General features: G+C 36.8%; 1 protein-coding gene across 1 annotated transcript in view; it reads left to right on the plus strand.

Moving 5' to 3' along the window:
* MEGF9 (multiple EGF like domains 9) overlaps window positions 1-20782 on the plus strand; it is an 84019-nt gene that overhangs the window by 20225 nt on the left and 43012 nt on the right. The window lies entirely within an intron of this gene.

A 20782-nucleotide genomic window follows, 5' to 3' on the forward strand; every position in this document is an offset into this window, starting at 1 on the left:
GGAATTCCCCTTTCTATTTTTTTTTTCTTTATTAACATTTAAAAAATAATTTTATTTATTTACTTAGGCTCCACTGGGTCTCAGTTTCGGCCCGCAGGATCTTCGTTGTGGCATGCCGGATCTAGTTCCCTGACCAGGGATCGAACCTGGGCCCCCGGCATTGGGAACACAGAGTCTCACCCACTGGACCACCAGGGAAGTCCCTCCCCTTTCCATTTTTTAAAGCTAAATCTAGAGACTTGATCGATCAGTTTGGGGGAGTAGTAATGAAAATTGGTAGTCTTTTTGTTATCATTTCTGACATTGCTAAATACCTCATATAACCCAACTAAGGATGAAAACTAGCAATATGAGGACTCCTTGAATTGTTTGGGTAGAACTGGATGCAGATTATTATCTAGTTTTTACGTGTGAGTAAACTGACTCAAAGAAATGGTTTGTCAGTGGTCATATAACCTGCAAACAACTTGTGCTGAAATTTGTCATTTGAACCATGCTCATTCCATAAATATTTGAGTTCAAGAAACTTACTATTTATATTTCTTTTTAAATGTCTATGGCCCACATTATTTTTATAACAAGGACATTCTTCCCTTTGATCACCTAATTTCTTTTATCTTTTGTTGTCTTAGAATTTTAAAGTACTTTCTCCCTCCTCTGTCCTATCCTAATTTTTAGCTGGTGGAGTGACTTTAGGGCTAATACAGGGAAAATTTTGGTCTCCAGCAGAGGATCAGTTGTAACTATGAAAACAACTCAAGCAAATGGTCTATTGATAGTAGAACATTTCATTATAAAAAGTTCTTTTCAAATTCCAGGATATTGGTTGCTTGGCCACTGAAGAGTGTGTGCTACCATTCACTAGCACCCTGGGTGTCTGAGCAGACCTGGTTAGGAATGTACTGCTCATTTTGAATGAGAAAAAAGGATAGTGAAGCTGCCTCAAACATTGCAACACAAGTCAAACATTTTACATCTGCTGTATAGGTGATATAAAACATTAGTCTTTTAGAGTATACCCTAACATAAAAATAACTTCCATTTTGAGTGGTGCCAATTTTGATTACAAAATACCCCAGTATACCAAACTTTTTTATTTCTGTTCTTTAATTTTTAAGCCCTTGGACCTCATAATTTCCCCAAAGTTTTATATACTGTCGAGTCAACAATTAACAGAAATGATAGTGCTGCTGAAATATGTCTTTGATATTAGTTCAGTTATATATCTGGAATGTTTATTCCCCTGGGCTTTCCAGCTGAGGGAGCCCAGCGTGAACTCCTACTTTGGGAAATATCTGAGTGGGCAGATTTGTTTGCCACATTGCCCTCAATGTCTGTCTTTGTTTATTCAGCTGAAAAGCTGTGCTTGTCTCTTATACAGTCAGGCGTGAATCTCAAGGTCTCAGAAGCTGTTAAAATAGGTGGAAAAATTGTTTTGGGAAGGGAAAGGATGAAAATTGTTATCAGATATTGACATGATGTGCAATGAACGCGCTCTCTTAGGGAAGAGCATAATGACTTTAAGGTTGTTATCAAGCACAACTCTGATAACATTTTCATAGCCCTGTTTTATTAGGGTCTTTGATTTAATGCAATTTTCCTGTCTTCTGGGTAAGAGACATTGATAATTCATTGGCACGTATGATTTGTTTTTGCAGCAATAGAAAAGCAGGTTTTTAGGACATGAGCATACCATCTGACCCAGGTAATGATAAATTTTCTCTGATTATAATAGTGTTCATATGCTCTTGGCATTTACTTTTCTGGCTATCTTTGTCTGTCAACTGGATTATTTCATTTTAGCAGGCTGCTGAAAGGTCTCTTTGCCTTCATTCTTTCCCAATCCATTCTTTGCATGCAGTCAGTTATATTTCTAAAATGAAGGTATGATCATGTTATGCTCTTTTGTATAAATCTCTTCCATGGCTACCCAGTTGCCCTTAAGAAAGCCCTTAACCTGTCACCACTCCTGCCTCCTATTCTATGTCAGAGCTATAATGAACTTTTCTCAGTTCTCTGTGCCCTGTTTTACTTCCAGGTCATTACACAAACGTTGGCGTTTGGGATATTCTTCCTCTCTACTCTTAGCATGGCTAAACCTCCTCATTCTTTATGTCCCAGTCTAGATTTCTTCCTCTGGAAAGCCTTAATTAGGTGTTTCTCCCTGTGCAAACATGTACCATGTTTTCCCATAACATTGTGGCATATTTCCATTTTAGTACTTATCACACTATATTGCTACTTTGTTTTTCTCTCTATTAGACCTTAAGCTGTATAAGGGCAGGAACCTTTTCTTTTTTTCCACATTGTTATATCTTCAGCATCTAGAAATTTTACTACTCATTTCTGGTACAAAACTAATATGTTGAATGATTGAATTAATAATCATGTGCATTGCCAAGAATCTTTAACAACATCAGAGAAAAGTTACGATTTCTCTGTTTTCACGTTCTTGATATTTTTCTTCTCATCTTCTAGTCATATTCATTCATTCACTTATTTATTCATTTAACTATTCAACAGAACATTGCTTTGAACCTCTTCAACCTCCATACCTTGCCCAGAAGCATGTGGAAAGTACATGTGTGTGCTTCCGTTGTCCATCCTATCGAAACTTGGACTCTTTAATACACACACATATAGTCCTTCCTCTCCCCGCCACAACCTCCATGTTTTGCTTCCTTGTATTGCTTTCCCTCGTTACTATTTAACTCTTCTAACATACTAGATATTTAACCTGTTTAAGTTACTTATTGTATGTCTCCCCCTGCCATGAGGTGAGGGCCATGAGGGCATGAATTTTGGTTTGTTTTATTTACCGCTGCATCCGCAACACCTAATACAATGTTTGGCACATGGTGAACCGATATATATATATTTGCTGAATGAATGAATACATTCATACCCTTAAATGTGCGTCTCTTTCTCCTTTACTCTTTCGGTGCCCCTGATTCAGTCCTGCTTCCAGTACTGTGCTGTTTATTTTTTCTGTCTTTCATTTTTGGGACTTTTACATTTAGTCCTATTTTGAGGCCATAATCTTGGCTACCCCAGGCAAATCCTGCTTATCCATTTTATAGCCTCAGGTGACCATTACTCAACTTAAATCTGACTTCTGCATCTCCTAACCTGGTATCTGAAGCCCAAAGAGCCATGTATGTGTGTATTGGGGAGGGGTGAGTATACATTCAGAGATAGATCAGATGTGAAACCTGTTCTTCTAGAGCCTAAATATGACAAGTAGATAAATAACTATAGTACAAGGTTGAGTGGGATAATATTAATAATGAGGAATATTAATCACTGGGGAGAAATGTATGTCTTGTATATCATATTATATTCAATACAATATTTCATACTGTGTGAAATATATCAAGCTTCCAGAAAAGCATAGAAGGTAATGTGGTAAGCATCCCCTGTATACCTACCTCTCAGCTTTGTAATATCTGAATTGTCTCCCACATTTGCTTCGGGTTTTTTTGTTTTGTTTTGAATTAAAATACTAGATATGACTAAAGCCTCCAGTGTTCCTCTTTTATCCAATTTTCTTCTTTCCCTACTTAGATGTAAGTGCTATTCTGAATTTGGTTCTGTGTGTGCTTGTGCGTGTGCGCACACATGCATACACACACTCACACAATATAGGGTTGTTTTAATGTTTTAAACTTTGCATAATGGCATCTTCCCATGCTTTTTTCACTCAACATTTTTTTTTGAGATTTATCTTTGCTGGTTCATGTAACTCTAGATTGTCTAAGTTGCTGTGTAGTTTACCAGTATATGAATATACCACAGTGTATCCATTTTATTATTGATAGCTATTTCAATTAATGCTTTTCTTTACTATTTCAAATAAAGCTGCAATGAACTTGCCCATGTCTCTTTCTTCACAAATAGGAGGCTTTCTCTGGGGCAGTGCGTCGCAATTAATGTGCACAGGAATCACCTGGGTATCTTGTTAAAATGTAGATTCTGTCTCAGTTGGTCTGAGGTGGGCCTGAGAATCTGCATTTCTTACAAGTTCCCAGGTGATGCAGATCCATGGACCACACTTTGAATTGCAAGGCAGTAGTTGGTTGTGGCACATCATTATCTTTCTAGATACTGCCACGCTGTTCTTTGACGATGTCGTACAGGTTTATATTTCCATCAGGAGTGTATGAGGGATTTGGTTGTCCCAGGAGTAGCCTCTTCTAGATAACTATTTAAGTGTAACCTGCAGCCATTCTCTTCTTAAAATTAGAAAGATTTTTGGGTGGGAAAACATGAAATAATAAAATTATTTCAGAGGATAGTTAGCTTAACTACAATATTTCTTAGGAATTGATCTAAATTATATAGATATATAGATTTTAATTAAATAATTTTCTAAAAATTCACCTGTTTCTTTTCAAATACACCATTTTCCATTGTCAACCCAGACAGGGCTCAGGCTATAAGATGAACTATCCCAGATGCTGAATGGGAAGGAGAACTGTGTGTCAGGCACCGTGCTACATTGTTTCATTTAATCCCCACATTTGTACAAGCTCTCAGCTAAGTATTACAGCCAGTGTTTGTAGTCTAACCTGTCTGGCTTCAAGGTTTATATGGGAAATTAGTTTACTGCTCTTAGTTTCAGTTACCTGTAAAAAGGGAGTAGATCAGATAATTAGATCCTTAACTCCCAGCACTTAAGATTTCCTAGCTTCTTTGATAAATTAAGAAATGCATACACACATATTGTATGATGATAGCTTCTACCCACCTGTTTTTTCTGTTATAATTAAAAAGCACACATAAAATGTACCACTGTAACCATCTTTTAAGTGTACAGTGTCAGGAGTGTTAATTTACATTGTTGTGAAACAGATCTTCAGAACTTTTTCATTTTGCAAATTTGAAACTCTGTACTGATTAAACAGAACTCTCCCTTTTCTCCTCATCCCTGGTAACTGCCATTCTACTCTGTTTCTCTGAATTTGACTCCTTTAGATACCTCTTATAAATGGAATCTTGTAGTATTTGTCTTTTTATGGCTGATTTCATTTAACATAATGACTTTGTTTCATCCATGTTGTAGTATGTGACCGGATTTCCCTGCTTTTTAAGGCTGCATAATATTTTATGGTATGTATATCCCACATTTTGTTTATTCATTCACCTGTTGATGGACGTTTGGGTTGCTTCCACATCTTGGCTATTATGAATAATGCTGATATGAACAGGGGTGTGCAAATATCTCTTCAAGACCCTTCTTTCACTTCTTTTGGATATATACCCAGAAGTGGGATTGCTGGATCATATGGTAATTCTATTTTAAAATTTTGGGGGAGCCTCTATACTGTTTTCCATAGTGGTTGCACCATTTTACAATTCTACCAACAGTGTGGTGACATCTTTTAATGGCACAGAAAGTAGCGAATGGGATATGTGAAATCAGAAGTGAAGTAGGAAGAATAGGTAAATTCTACTGGTGTGAAGGTAAATTTCACTTTGCCAGCATCTGTTTCCCTTAGATATTTTAGCTAACATTGCTTGCTTCTCCAAGACTATTATTAATACTTTAGGAGTGGTGGAGGAAGCCAAATTATTTCTTTTTTTTTTTTTTTGGCTTATTATTGACCACTGGTCCCTGAAAATTTCTGAGATTGTTAACTTCCAGTAGTGCTTTAGCAATGATTAGGAAAAGTTTGAAAGTTGTGTTTTGTATTGTTTGCAAACTTGAACAAGATCTTTGACATCTTGGTGCTCCCAAATTCTTGTTAAAAAAAAAAAAGAAGAAGCCTCCCAATCCATGTTTTAGAACTGTGACTTCTGACCATTTCAGTTTTCTTTTGAGGATCCTGTGAGTGTCTGCGTGTGTTTTCGGAAGGAGGGACAATTGGATTCCACTAATGGTATGTACAGGAAGAGCAGGAGTGAGCAGTGGAGTTGGAAGAGGAGTTTCTTCTCTCTTGTGCCCTTATTTTTGAATCTGAAGTGTTACCCAAATGCTTAGTCATGATGATAAGGCAAAGAACTTCACAGCTTGCAGTGTAGAACAATGCTGATACTGTATAAGTGTTTGATAATAGTGAAGTGTGGCAGGAGAGTGGGAAGAATTTGTCAACATGTTTTGGGGAGTAAGAGGATTAGATAGGGAACACAAAGTAAGATAGCCCACATCCAGTTCCAAAAGAAAAAAGTGCTTCTTTCAAGTGTCCTTTGGAATAACTCAAGGCTCAGCTATTTCACTTGGCTCTTAACTTCAAATCTTTTAAATTTTTAGCACTGCAGACAGCTGCAGACAGGTATATTTTCCACCTTGCAGTATTTATTTATTCTGAAAGCAAGCAGACTTAATTTCACTTTATGACATACAGACAGGTATCTGTATGTTTGCAGAAGCAATTTTTACTAGTGAGACTGCCTCAATTCAGATTTTCATGTTAGGCTGCTACGATATTTATCAGTAAATCTATCATCTCCAGTCTCTCCTCTCTAATCCTTCCTTCACACTGCTGCTAAGGATAACCTAATCCCAGCTGGGCTCCTTATGGCCATCTGACCTTGAGGAAATTATTTTTCTGTGCCTTCATTTCCTTATCTTATCCCCTGTATCACCTTATACCTACCTACCTTATTGATTCCTTGAAAGTTTTAAATGTCAGTGTATGTAGAGTACATGAAACAGTGCCTGGTATGTAAAAAGTAAATAAGTAACAAATAATGAATAGTAGTAGAGAGTGTTGCTATTGTCATTATTATTGTTGCTATTTTGTCTTTGTTGTTGTTTTTACTTCTGAAGCCCAATGCTGGCCACATCATTACTCTGCTCAAGGATTTTTCATAGTCCCTTTTGCTTATAGCAAACTTTTTGGGTACATCAGAATCACTTTGAAACTTGTAAAAAATGCATATTCCTGAGTCCCCTGTCCCCCAAATAGAAATAGAGGTTTCTATTCAGTAGGTCTAGGATGGGACCCAGGAGTCAGAATTTCAATGTGCTCCCCAGGGGATTTTGAAGCAGATGGTACTGTGACCTTATTTGGAGAATCATTCCATGTAGGATGAAGTGCAGACTCCTTAGTCTGGAGTTCAGGGCCCCAGTAAACCCTTTAGATATGTATTTTCTCCTGTGTTCCTTCCTATTAGTCTGTTGAAACCATAGTAAGATTTTCTCTCTACTCATGCTTCCCTGTATACACCAGGTATTTTCCCAGGATGGTATGGCGTAATTTTGTGATCAAATATATATTTCTAGTAATCCATAAACCATCCATTTAATAACATGTTTAAAAATTGGCTGGGGATGAATGTTAAACTATAATATGGGACCAACCTTCCCTTTTTTGAAAATTAGGAAACAGTTCCTAGGTTACATCACTGGGTGCCTTAAGATAGTATTTTTAAATTGACCTTTCCTCTTGCTCTGTTTGCACTCCTTTTCTCTGAACTCATTTCTCAGGTATTATAATGAGCAAACAGTTCTAGCCTTTAAGTTGCTCAGCTGTGCTCTGTAAATAGAGAGCAAATCTAAGTCCCAACCTCAGAAGCAATCCGCAGTACTTGAAGTTCTTTTATTTTTCTTACCTTTTCTGTTCTGTTGCTACAAAATTAAGGTATTAATGAAATTATTTAGGGTAATTTGAGTGCATTCTGAGATTGCTGATCCCTTTTAGTTCTCAATTCTTGCAATTTTTAGTAACATCTAAGAATGCTGCTTTGTTAAAAAGATTACTTATAATAAAATTGTAGGATGGGGAGGAGAAGGCCCTGTCATAGGTGTTTTCTTTGCCTTGTCTCCTCTAATTTTTAAAACATTCTTATAAGTTAGGTATCATTATCCCAATTTTATGAAAAGAGGTCATGACATTTAATATCATAGAGCTTATAAACAGTGGTTTCTGTATTTGAACCCAGGTCCCTTCACCTCATAGACTGATCTTTTCCTACTATGGCCTGGAACCAGATTTCACATGTTAATTCACTTTCTGTATTTGCTCCCCTCCCGACTCCTTACCTCCCCTTAAACTCAAGGATACTGTAAAAATGCTGTAAATAAAAAAGCTCACAGAAATTCAAAGTTTGATAGAATAGTTATTCTTCCAAGCCATATGGGCAGTATTTGGTTAATTCTGTCAGTGCATTCTGAATTTGATGGTGGCCTGAAAGAATAAAATGCACTTTCAAAAAGTAAGCAATTGACTCTTATTAAATGGCAAAATTAGGTGTTTTTTTTTTAAAGGCTTGAAAAGTGCAAACAAATGGGAAAATGTTGGCACATAAAGAAAAAATTTTTGTTTAGCTTCAGGTAGCAGTTTGGCAGTTTAGCATAGTCCATATCCGTAACTCTTGACTCCTAAATCACTACACTTCTTTTAGAGAGATACTGGAAATATTAATTAGCAGTATTCTTTTAGCTATGAGAATGCATTTAAATGAACAGATCCCAAATACTAAATCATGAGCATGCATGTTTAACTTTGAGCAATATATTAAGACTCTCCAGCCCAAAGCATATACAAGGTGTTGTGAGTCGCCAGTTGAGAATTATTTTTGTAGCTGGAGCAACTGTTTCTCCCTACCATACTGTTTGGCAGTCATTTGACTTGATGTTACTTTCTCACAAGGAAAACAGATTGAAAAAAAAAATTTGCTTTTAACAATACTAGGTGGAATTTCTTTCTTCTTCTTCTTCTACTACTACTACTACTATTATTACTGCTACTACTCCTTCTCCTTCTTCTTCCTCTTCTTTTTCTTCTTCTTTCTTTCTACCCTTCCTCCTTTTTTCCTTTCCCTACTTTCTTTTCTTTCTTATTTCCTTCCTTCCTCCCTCCCTCCTTCCTTCCTTCCTTCCTTCCTTCCTTCCTTCCTTCCTTCCTTCCTTCCTTCCTTCCTTCCCCCCTTCTCTACCAAGGAAGAAAGCTCTGTGGTGAAGTGGAATGAGGAAGGGCATTGGAGTAAGATGAACCTGTGTTTGAATGCTGTCTCAACCACTTACTGTAACTCTGTGGCCTTGGGCAAGTACTTACCTTCTTTAAGTTCTAGTTTTCCTATTTATAAACAACCTTTGCAAGGTTGTTGTGAAGGTAAATGTCCATACAAGTAAAATGTGTGACAAAGCCTGAGACATTGTAGGTAATAGTAAGTGGTAACTACTTTTATTATAATTAATAATAAAGCTAACCTAGGGATTAAGATAAGAAATTATATGAAATGGCCTGCTCTATTTTACCAGCAAACTATTGTGGTTGAGGAAACTCAGAATTGTATCTATTTTTAGCCAAGCAAAATATGACTTCCAATGGAAGACCTCATTCCACGTAGCTTAAAAATAGAGGCCTTACTCAAAAGAATCAAGGGGAAAACCATTAGAAATAATGAGACTTCATCAAAATAACTATGTATATATCCCAAGAAATCCAAGTTAATAAGTTTTACTAACTAAAACTAATTAGAAGAGATAATGGAAAAAAAGATCACAGTTCTAACCACTACTGCTACCACTACCACTAATGATAAAAAGTTTAGGAATAATCTCACCAAGATATGTGTGAAACTCATATAAATATATTTTTAATTATGAAATTTCACTGAGAGATTTAAAAGAAGACTGAATAAATGGAGAGGCATGCCAGTGCTCATAGATGGGAAAATTGAATATCGTAAAGCTATCAGTTCTTAACACATTAAGACACATTATTTAGAATAAGTTGAATTACTGGAAAAATTACAGTAGGAACTTTTTTGGAGGAAATGTGGCAAACAGAGTTCAGATGAAAACATAAGTACTATGAACCACTGAAAGAAAATGTAAAGAAGAATAGCAGTGAAACATATTATAAAGCTGTAGTTATTAAAACCTTTTTTTTTTTTTTTTTACTGTACTGGCACAAGAATAGATCAATTTCAAAATCAGAAACAGATTCTGATGTGAAAAAATATATTAATATATGTTATAAAAAGGACCATAGTTTATTTAACAATTCACTGGTTGAAGGACATTTAGGTTGCTTCCAACTTTTAGTGATGATGAAGCAAACTGCCATAAACATTCACTTACACTGATGTGTGAACATAAGTTTCATTTCTCTTGGGTAGATCCATATGAGTGGAATTGCTGGGTCATATGGGAGGTGTAAATTTAACCTTATAAGAAACTTGTTTTCCAGGTATTCCTCTCAGCAACATATAAGAGTTCTAGTTGCTCAGCATCTTTGTCAGCTCTTGGTATTGCCAGTTTTTTGAAATTTAGCCAATCTGTTAGGTATTTAGTAGTATGTCATTATGGTTTTAATTTGCATTTTCCTAATGAAAGATATTGAACATCTTTTCAAGTGCTTATTTGCCATACACACATCTTTGGTGAAGGGTCTATTCTGACCTTATCCCCATTTTTAAATTACATTGTTTCCTTATTGAGTTTTGAGAGTTCTTTGTATATTCTTGATACAAGTCCTTTGACAGAAATGTGATTTGCAAATATTCTTCCAGTCAGTGGCTGTGTTTTCATTCTTTCAGTAGTATTCCAAAGAGCAAAAGTTTTAAATTTATTTTAATAAAGTCCAATTTATAAATTTTTCTCTTACGGATTTTGCTTTTGGTGTGTATCTAAAAGTTCTTTGCCTGACCCAAGGTCAATCAGATTTTCTCTTATGTTTTCTTGTTGAGGTGTTATAGTTTTACATTTTACTTTTAGGGCTATGATCTGTTTTGACTTAATTTTTTACAGGGTGTGAGGTTAACTCAAGGTTCAGTTTTCCGCATATGGATGTCCAGCTGTTCCAACCCCATTTATTGAAAAAAGCTTTTTTTTTTTAAATTTTATTTTATCTTTTATTTTTGGGTGCGTTGGGTGTTCGTTGCTGTGTGTGGGCTTTCTCTGGTTGTGGTGAGTGGGGGCTACTCTTCATTGCGGTATGCGGGCTTCTCATTGTGGTGGCTTCTCTTGTTATGGAGCACGGGCTCTAGGCGCGCGGGCTTCAGTAGTTGTGGCACGTGGGCTCAGTAGTTGTGGCTTGCGGGCTCTAGAGCGCAGGCTCAGTAGTTGTGGCGCACGGGCTTAGTTGCTCCGCGGCATGTGGGATCTTCCCGGACCAGGGCTCAAACCCTTGTTCCCTGCATTGGCAGGTGGATTCTTAACCACTGCGCCACCAGGGAAGCCTGAAAAAAGCTATTTTTTCTCCATTGAATTGCCTCTGTGCTTTGTCAAAAATTAGTTGATGATATTTGTGAAAGTCTATTCTTGGGCTCTCTATTCTATTCCGTTGATCTTTGTGTTTATTCTTTCACCGATAACACATTGTCTTGATTACTGCAGCTTTAGATTGTCTTGAAATCAGTTATTGAGACTCCTCCAACTTTATTTCTCTTTGGCTATTCAAGTTTCAACCAAAAAATCCTGCTGATATTTTGATCAGGGTTCATCAGCTCTGTAGATCTAATTGTTATGGTATGTCTCTCCATTTATGTAGGTCTTTCTGGTTTCTTTCATCAGTGTTTTTCAGTTTTTAGCATAAAAACCATACACATACTATTTTACTTTATATCTAAGTATTTCATATAGAGAGATGGCAAGAATTATCCATATTTTATAGACTGAGACACTGAAACGCAGAACAGTTAGACTTACTGAAGGTCGTGGAGATAGTTAATTAGCAGCATATTCTGGTTTTCAGGTGTCCTGGGTCTCTCTAGTGTTTTGTTTTTTTAATTTAATTTTATTTACTTTTTTATACAGTAGGTTCTTATTAGTCATCCATTTTATACACATCCGTGTATACATGTCAATCCCAATCGCCCAGTTCATCACCCCCCCCACCCCTGCCGCTTCCCCCCCTTGGTGTCCATACGCTTGTTCTCTACATCTGTGTCTCAATTTCTGCCCTGCAAACTGGTTCATCTGTACCATTTTTCTAGGTTCCACACATATGCATTAATATATGATATTTGTTTTTCTCTTTCTGACTTACTTCACTCTGTATGACAGTCTCTAGATCCATCCACGTCTCTACAAATGACCCATTTTCGTTCCTTTTTATGGCTGAGTAATATTCCACTGTATATATGTACCACACCTTCCTTATCCATTCGTCTGTCGATGGGCATTTAGGTTGCTTCCATGACCTGGCTATTGTAAATAGTGCTGCAATGAACATTGGGGTGCATTTGTCTTTTTGAATTAGGGTTTTCTCTGGTTATATACCCAGTAGTGGGATTGCTGGTTCTGTCTAGTGTTTTTACTACTCGTTTTCATAGGCAGAAGCTTCTTTTTTTTTTTTTTAAACATCTTTATTAGAGTATAATTGCTTTACAATGGTGTGTCAGTTTCTGCTTTATAACAAAGTGAAAGCAGAAGCTTCTTATAGTGAAAAAACGTGTACTTTGGTGTTATTTAGTTTGAGTTCCAGTTTGTTCTCCTGTGCTGGTTAGTTGTATGATTTGTTTCATCTGTCTAAGACTCAATTTCCTCCTTCAAAGAACCTTCCTCACAGGATTGTGGTGAAGACTAAAGGAGGCCATATGTGTAAAGTTTCTAATGTGAAGTTTGAGATACATACAACACATGCTCAATAACTGGTAATATCATCTCTGTTACTATTTGTAGTAAAAGGTAGTTGTTATAGCCTTTCCCAGAACTTGCTGTCTTGTCTCATTAATTAGATGAATTGTCTTTGAATTGTGGAAAACTGGCAGTGAGCCAGGGACAAGCACTAACAACATGGTCCTTAAAGCATGAGACAGAAATTTTTCAACAAAACCTATGTCATGCTACACTTTTTTTTTATCATATGTCTACCGTAAAGTAGAAGAAATGTTTTGCAATTGTGAATTGTGATTGGGAATTTTAATGGATATATTTTTATTTTAAAAGGTAAAGCTTTCTTTAAAAGTGGTGGCTTTAAAACTTTCCATATTTCTACAAAGCCTGGTTTAACTCAAAAACTCATCAACTTTAATATTGTTTCCCAGCTTTGCAAAGATTTGTGACCTTACACTGGCATAACATAAATGTGAAATATAATTTGAGTATCAGTGTTATGCTAGAGTAGGACCTTTTATAAAAATAAGAACTCTATGTTGATAATTCCTTTTCCCTAGAATGAGGCCTTTCTGAGATTCCTGTACTCTAAACCTACAAAGATGAAATATGGGCCTAATAAAAACTATGTTTTGAAATAAATACCCCATACACTTAGGAAATCAGGTCTATAGTCAAGACAGTATAATTTGTTGTTGTTGTAATTTTCTGTTCTTTTGATGTGCAGGCAGAGGTTTGAATTAAGTATTCCTATTCTTGTTTCCAACAATTATTTTTCCTTTTCTTTTCAACTTGAAAATCAGGAGAAATGTTATTTTTGTAGATGCTATCCTAGGTTTGTGAAAAAGGATGAAGTTTTATGTTGGATAGATTCAAAGTTGTTTTCCTGGTCTTTGTTTAAATAGAGTAGGATTTTGATAGGATTTTTTTTTTTTTATAGCTACTTTATTTATTTATTTTATTTATTTTTGGCTGTGTTGGGTCTTCGTTTCTGTGCGAGGGCTTTCTCTAGTTGTGGCAAGCGGGGTCCACTCTTCATCGCGGTGCGCGGGCCTTTCACTATCGCGGCCCCTCCCGTTGCAGGGCACAGGCTCCAGACGCGCAGGCTCAGTAGTTGTGGCTCACGGGCCCAGTTGCTCCGTGGCATGTGGGATCTTCCCAGACCAGGGCTCGAACCCGTGTCCCCTGCATTGGCAGGCAGATTCTCAACCACTGCGCCACCAGGGAAGCCCTAGAGTAGGATTTTTAATGATCAATCTCAAAGGGAAATAAGCAATTGTATATGAAAAGGGGTTGGAAATCCTATACATCTTTATCTTTCATTTTTTCCCTCTTCTCCCTCATTCTACACAGGAGCAATTACAATCCAAGACTTTAGTTGAAGCCAAAGGAAAAAGGAAAATTCTACTTCTTTTAGTTAAATAGCATTTTAAATCCTAAAATGTTCCACAACTCCTTATGCAGTAATCAGCTGAAGCGTTAATCAGTTCTCGCTGTCTTAATTGTAACATCAGCTTTGAAAAAGACTGAGTTATTGGTTGGGTCCCATGTTGACTTTAGTGCCACAGTCCAGCTAAAATCGTTGCTTGTGGTACAACCATGGCTTCCCTCTAGCAAAATTTAAGAATCTAGTTTAGTAAAACCTCATTGCTTTTTTTAAAAGTTTTTTTTTTAATTTTAAAATTTATATCCAATAAAATTTACTCATTTGGTTCTCGGTTTTATCAGTTTTGACAAATGCACAGTCAAGATACAAAACAACTTCATTACTCCCTCAAAATTCCCTTGAGCTTGTAGTTAGCCCTTCTCCCTACCCACCCCCCACCCCCCACCCCCAGTTCCTGGAAAACTCCTGATCTTTTCTCTGCTCTTATAGTTTTGCCTTTTCCAGAACATCATGTAAATGGAATCATATAATACGTACCTTTTTGAGTCTGGCTTTCTTCATTTAGCATAATGCATTTGAGGTCCATCACATCCTTGCATGTCAATGCTTCCTTCCTTTTCACTGCTGAGTAGTATTCCATTGTAAGGAAGTACCACAGCCTATCCAGTTCACTAGTTGAAGGACATTTGGGTTGTTTCCAGATTTGGGTGATTATGAATATAGCTCTATAAACATTTTAATACAAGTTTTTGTGTGAACATAGGTTTTCATTTTCCTTGATAAATACCTAGGAGTAGAATTGCTGAGTCATATGATGAAGGTATATTTAATTTATAAGAAACTACCAAACTATTTTCCAAAGTGTCTGTACTATTTTGCATTCACAGCAATAGTTTTTGAAAGTTTCAGTTCCTCTGCATCCTTCCCAGCGATCGATATTGTCATTTTTTTGTTTTGTTTATTTAACTTGAGCCATTCTAATAGGTGGGTATTCATTGCCTCTTACTGTGCAATTTGCTCTTTGACTTCCATTCAGTAGATGCTGTTATAATGGTTGCATTGTGTGTGTAGAGAATACTTTTAAACATTAGAATACAGTTAATAGAGAGAGAGAAAAGAAGGAAAAGGAGAAAGTAGAAGAATAAGAGGTTATTCTTTGGGAAGTTGGGAAGATGTGTTTTTTTCTTTGGCTTTAGGGTACAAAGCAGGAGTTGGTGACAATTGTACCAGTATGATGAGTGCCGACATAACTCTTGTCATATGACCTCCGTTCATAAAGCTCCCCAAATATTTTATATCCTGGAATCAGCTTATTCCCATCTAATGATAAGCCTGAGAAACTCAATTTCTCCATAATTATAAATGACCTCTAGTTAGTGCCTTACAAAATAATTATGTTTTCCTGAAGGAGATACTAAAGTGTATTTATTTTTTACTTAAGTGTATATTTTCAGATAATTTTAAACTTACTAAACTTGAATTTTTAATGTTTTAAATTTTCATTATAAGATTAAGTACTGAGTCTTAATATATTTTAAATACTTATCTTCTAGTTTTTGCTGCTTTGAGATTGAACAGAAGATGCCATCATTATTATAGTACATTTACTATGTCTTCTGAATATGGGGAAGAATGAAAAGTTTTAGAATAGCCCAAAGCAGTTTTTCTTTCTTTCTTTTTTTTTTTGGTATTCTTAATAGATATATTTTTTGTATTCTTTCAATATCTGAAGATACTGAAAAGCAAGAGTGAAATCATTGTTGAAGGAATGGAGTCAGAGATTGAGTTTTGCAAAGGTATTTCCACAGTTTTGCAAGAGGCTATAGATGGAATTTCAGGCTATATTCCTGAATCAGATTCCTGTGAGTGCTCTGTGTTAGTTGTGTTTACAAGTATTTTTTTCAGTATCTATGCTTAAGTGCAATACTTGTTTCGTAATCATTTTAGTTCAGCAACAGTGCTGCTATCGATGAACATTTCTTTATGAGATTTGCATCATGAATTGACTGAGGACACAATGTTTTTCACTTTCTTATTCAATCTTATTCAAATCTTTCACTTCTTTTATAGTTCTTTTTTATCTGCAAAAGGCTAACACACTATTGTATCAAACTGCCTTAGTCTTCAGACATCATAGTTAATTACAGCACTCAGAAAGGACTTCAGAAACAGGCACAGAGAAACAAAGGACACATTAATTAGGCCATATTACTACAATTAATATTTTTCTAAAAACTCCCATCGAAGTAGCTGCAGATACCAAAACATAATTAAAATTCTGTAGATGATATAATGGACTTTTTACTGAGCTAAGGACATGAGTTGGTTAAAAGTTGAATGCAGAGAGAAGCCTACCAGGTGTATGAAACAGGTGTTTGATGAGTTGCAAAACTCATCATTTTTCTTTAGTGCTAAAATTTTCATCTTTTGGCTTTGGTAAGGGATGTTTGAAAACTGCAGTGTTTAATTAATTAATTAATTTTTAATAAATTTATTTATTTATTTTTGGCGGCGTTGGGTCTTTGTTGCTGCGTGCAGGCTTTCTCTAGTTGCAGCAAGCAGGGGCTACGTTGCGTTGCGTGGGCTTCTCACTGCGGTGGCTTCTCTTATTGTGGAGCACAGGCTCTAGGCGCGCAGGTTCCAGTAGTTGTGGCTCGCGGGCTCTAGAGCATGGGCTCAGTAGTTGTGGTGCACAGTCTTAGTTGCTCCATGGCATGTGGGATCTTCCCAGACCAGGGCTCGAACCCGTGTCCCCTGCATTGAGGTGGATTCTTAACCACTGCACCACTAGGGAAGCCCTATATTTCTATTTTTAAACAGTTTGGTTCCAGATTTTAGTTTCTTATTCTTCTTCGGGGTTCAAGTCACTGTATTTCATTGTTCTTCAGAAGCCGAACAAGAAGAAAATGTCTCCCTGCTAATATATATGTTACTCTTCTCTATTTTTCTGTAGAGTTTTCCTAAGAATTATAGGGCACTGAAAGGAAACATGCTACTCAAATGATGGCGAGTTTATTCCATATTTACTCATAGGCAACCAAATGAGCCTTTTGGCATTTCATTCAGACTTGTCTGTGATTAGCGTTTTGTGTCCTCTTCATGTTGTTTCACTCCCATTAACATACACACTAGTGCCTTACCATCAGTCATGTCACAGACTCCTTTGTGCCGCTCTGGCGTCTAAGATTCTACCTCATTAAAAAGTCAGCACTTCATCTCCTGTCTTTGGCTATAGGTCCTTCCCACTGCTTTTATCGATTGACATGTCTTTTCTTCTTTTTTCATATTGCCAGTCTCCTAGAAAATTGCACTGTTTCTGCATTAACTCCTGTCTGGTTCCGTATGAATGTCAAGAACTGTGAAGGCTCTGAGAGTTTACTTACAAGCTAATGAGTTATCCTGACACAATTTAACGCATGTTCATAGTCCTTTATATTTATTACTGTTGCTCATACTATTCATTTAATTTGGATCATTTCATTTGAGGTTAAACACTGGGATAGGGCCTCAGATTCTGAGCTCCAAACCAAAAAGATGCATATGTTCCCTGGCACTTGGTATGCTTTACTTCAGCTTCCTTCCCTTTGGTTAATCTGGGGAGGAATGTTAATGTGATAGTGTATTTTTGTCTTGCTGTATCAGGTGATAGCACTTCATCCTGGCACTAGGGTGATCTTCTCTTCTCTTGCTGAAATATTTGCAATTCACCCCACTACTGTTAGGATGATTAGTACCAAGGGCATATAATCAATAAATGCTCCTTTTTTCTCTCTGAAACCATGTCTTATACCCTTTTGTTTTCATCGTTGTATTTGTAGGCACCCATGTTGGTAATGTATGGAGCCCAGCATATGAAGGATACACTGTTCTTCTCTACCTGACCCACAGCTTGAATTCCTGAATGTCAGGACACTAATTCTATTTCACAGACATTGTCCAAAACTGCCATGGTAATAAACCTAATCCCAGGCTTTCAGATCTCACCACAAAGCTGTGGCCTGTGAATCTGGCCATCTAAATTGTGTTTCTGTTATTTTATTTGGAATCCCTTTCTTTCAGCTATTGTAGTAATTATTTCGGCACTCCAAACCACTTCCAGTTTATGTGTTGGGCCTGAGTGTTATAGGTACTGTATTATGCCTGTTTACGGATGAGAAAAGGAAGGCACAAGGAGGTTAACTTGCCCAAGGTCATAAAGTTAGTAAGTGATGGAGCTGGATTTAAACCTGTAGCTGTCTGCTTCTATAGTCTGTGCTCATATCTGCTTCACTTTACTGCCTCTTTAAATTACTGTTGTATGAGGGTCATAGGTGGTAGTTGTTGTTATGGGTTCAAACAAGGGGCAATAGAATTAGAGTTTATGGAGGAGTAAATTTCAGCTGATTCTTGAAATAAGGGACAGATTTAAATATGTGGAGAGGAGAGAACATTACAAGGAGCACAGAATGGGACTGAAAAGAGTATGTTCAGGGGATAATGAAAAGGCTGAATCAGTTCTATAGAAATAATAAATAACCAACAAACTTGGTTACTACTTTTTATCCATAAGACTTGATTGAAAAAAATACTTAGTTTTTATCTCAAAGTTCTTAACAGTTTTACTAAAAATGTTATTCATTGGGAACACTGATTCAGGTTTCAGATGGAAGCACATTAGTAAGGAAATAATAGAATAAAGTTCTCAGTCTTTATTATAGAGTTTTTTAGTCCATTCATTTTTCTTGAGCTAATTCTGCCCATACCAGCACAATTTGCTTGGTTTAACTTGTGATGAAATTGGTCCAGCAGGAGGAATTGAATGTATGTTGGAATCCTGCCAGATTTTGGAAGAAAATGTTATTTTTAGCATTCTGGTCATTTTTGGTAGAGTGAAGGCCTTGCCATGAAGTTGTTATTGGCAGTGTAACAGACCACTAAACACGGCTTCCTTATTTACAGAAACCACACACACACACACACACACACACACACACACACACACACACACACACACACACACACACACACACACAAACCCAGAAACTAGAAATAATGTGAAAACATGTAACTCTATCACAGAAATGTCATGCTTATGTAGCTTAGTAAAAATAAGAATCCTGACTGAGATGGGAAGCTTATTCCTTTCCTAAGTTTGGGGCTGAAGAAATCTGAACTCTCCTCTGGGTTTTGTAACTAATTCACCACTCAAGCTTAAAATATACATAAAATAAACAAATCACTTACATATTCATTCATTTGGTATATTTACAAATTAGAAGAGGTGTGAAGAGCAGGGAGATAAGCTGACACCAAAGGTTAGGAACTGAAGAAGTGTGGGCCAAGAGTTGGCCAAGTGAGAATATCTTTGTGGAATCCTTTGTTTGGACTTGTGTGCATAAGCTATTTGTGATGACATAAAGAATTTTGAAGGTTAATGTCCTTGTCTAGAATAGAGAAGCAAACTTGTTTATAGCTTTCTTTTTAAGACTCTGGATCCAGTTTATCCAGTATCTTTTTAAAAATAATCAAAAGTTATGTTAAAGATTTTTCTTCAAGCTAAACTTTTATCTATATGTATAATGTCATTTTATATATTGATAGTTCCTTACCTATTCAGAAGTATAATTTGTCATAGATTTCTCTGAGCTTTTTAAACCGAGGTCCATAGCTACTTTGGAATGGGGGCTATTCCTAAAATATGTACAAGGTTTTATCTGCAATTGACTTTAACTACATGTTTCTGTATATGGTTAGAAAGTCCTATGTTGATACTTTGTCAAACTATGTTGAAAATACTTTCTTCTTAATAGAATGAGTATAAATAATAGCAAAAAACAAATCCTAACTGACCTTTAAATGTATCTGCATTAACAAGCTAAAGCCGCTAACACATATATATGGAATCTAAATTAAAAAAAAAAAAGGTTCTGATGAACCTAGGGGCAGGACAGGAATAAAGATGCAGATGTAGAGAATGGCGTTGAGGACACCGGGACGGGGTTGGGGTGGCGGGGGAGGGAAGCTGGGACGAAGTGAGAGAGTGGCATGGACATATATACACTACCAAATGTAAGATAGCTAGTGGGAAGCAGCCGCATAGCACAGGGAGATCAGCTCGGTGCTTTGTGACCACCTAGAGGGGTGGGATAGGGAGGGTGGGAGGGAGACGCAAGAGGGAGGGGATACAGGGATATATGTATACATATAGCTGATTCACTTTGTCACACAGCAGCAGCTAACACAACACTGTAAAGCAATTATACTCCAATAAAGATGTAAAAAACAAAAAAAAGCTAAAGCTGGGACTTCCCTGGTGGTCCAGTGGTAAAGAATCCGCCTTACAATGCAGGGGACATGGGTTCAAGCCCTGGTCTAGGAAGATCCCACATGCCGCGGAGTAACCAAGCCCACGTGCCACAACTACTGAGCTTGCATGCCACAATGAGCGAGCCCGCGTGCCACAAACGACAGAGCCCACGCGCTCTGGAGCCCACGAGCCACAACTAGGGAAGAGAAAAACCCACAGGCCACAACTAGAGAGAAGCCCGGGTGCCGCCATGAGGAGCCCGGGCGCTGCAACGGAGGATCCCGCATGCTGCAACTAAGGCCCGATGCAGCCAAAAATAAATTAAATAAATAATAAAATAAATCTTAAAAAAAAACTACGGAAATGATTTTTTTTTAAAAAAAAGCTAAAACCAACTACTTCTAAATATTTTCATTCAAAAAACTGTTTGAAATATCTAAAGAAAATGTTTATTTTCTAAATCTTTTAATTTGGGAAAGAGATTCAAATTGTGATTGGTTTTAACCCACTGATCAGGATGCCCCTGTAAACGTTCTTATCTGGGATTTATTGTTTGTCATTTCCTCACCTTAAAGTTTCAATTCTCCATTAATTTCTTCCT

The sequence above is a fragment of the Eschrichtius robustus genome, chromosome 10 (genome assembly GCF_028021215.1).
Source record: "Eschrichtius robustus isolate mEscRob2 chromosome 10, mEscRob2.pri, whole genome shotgun sequence".
NCBI lineage: Eukaryota > Metazoa > Chordata > Mammalia > Artiodactyla > Eschrichtiidae > Eschrichtius > Eschrichtius robustus.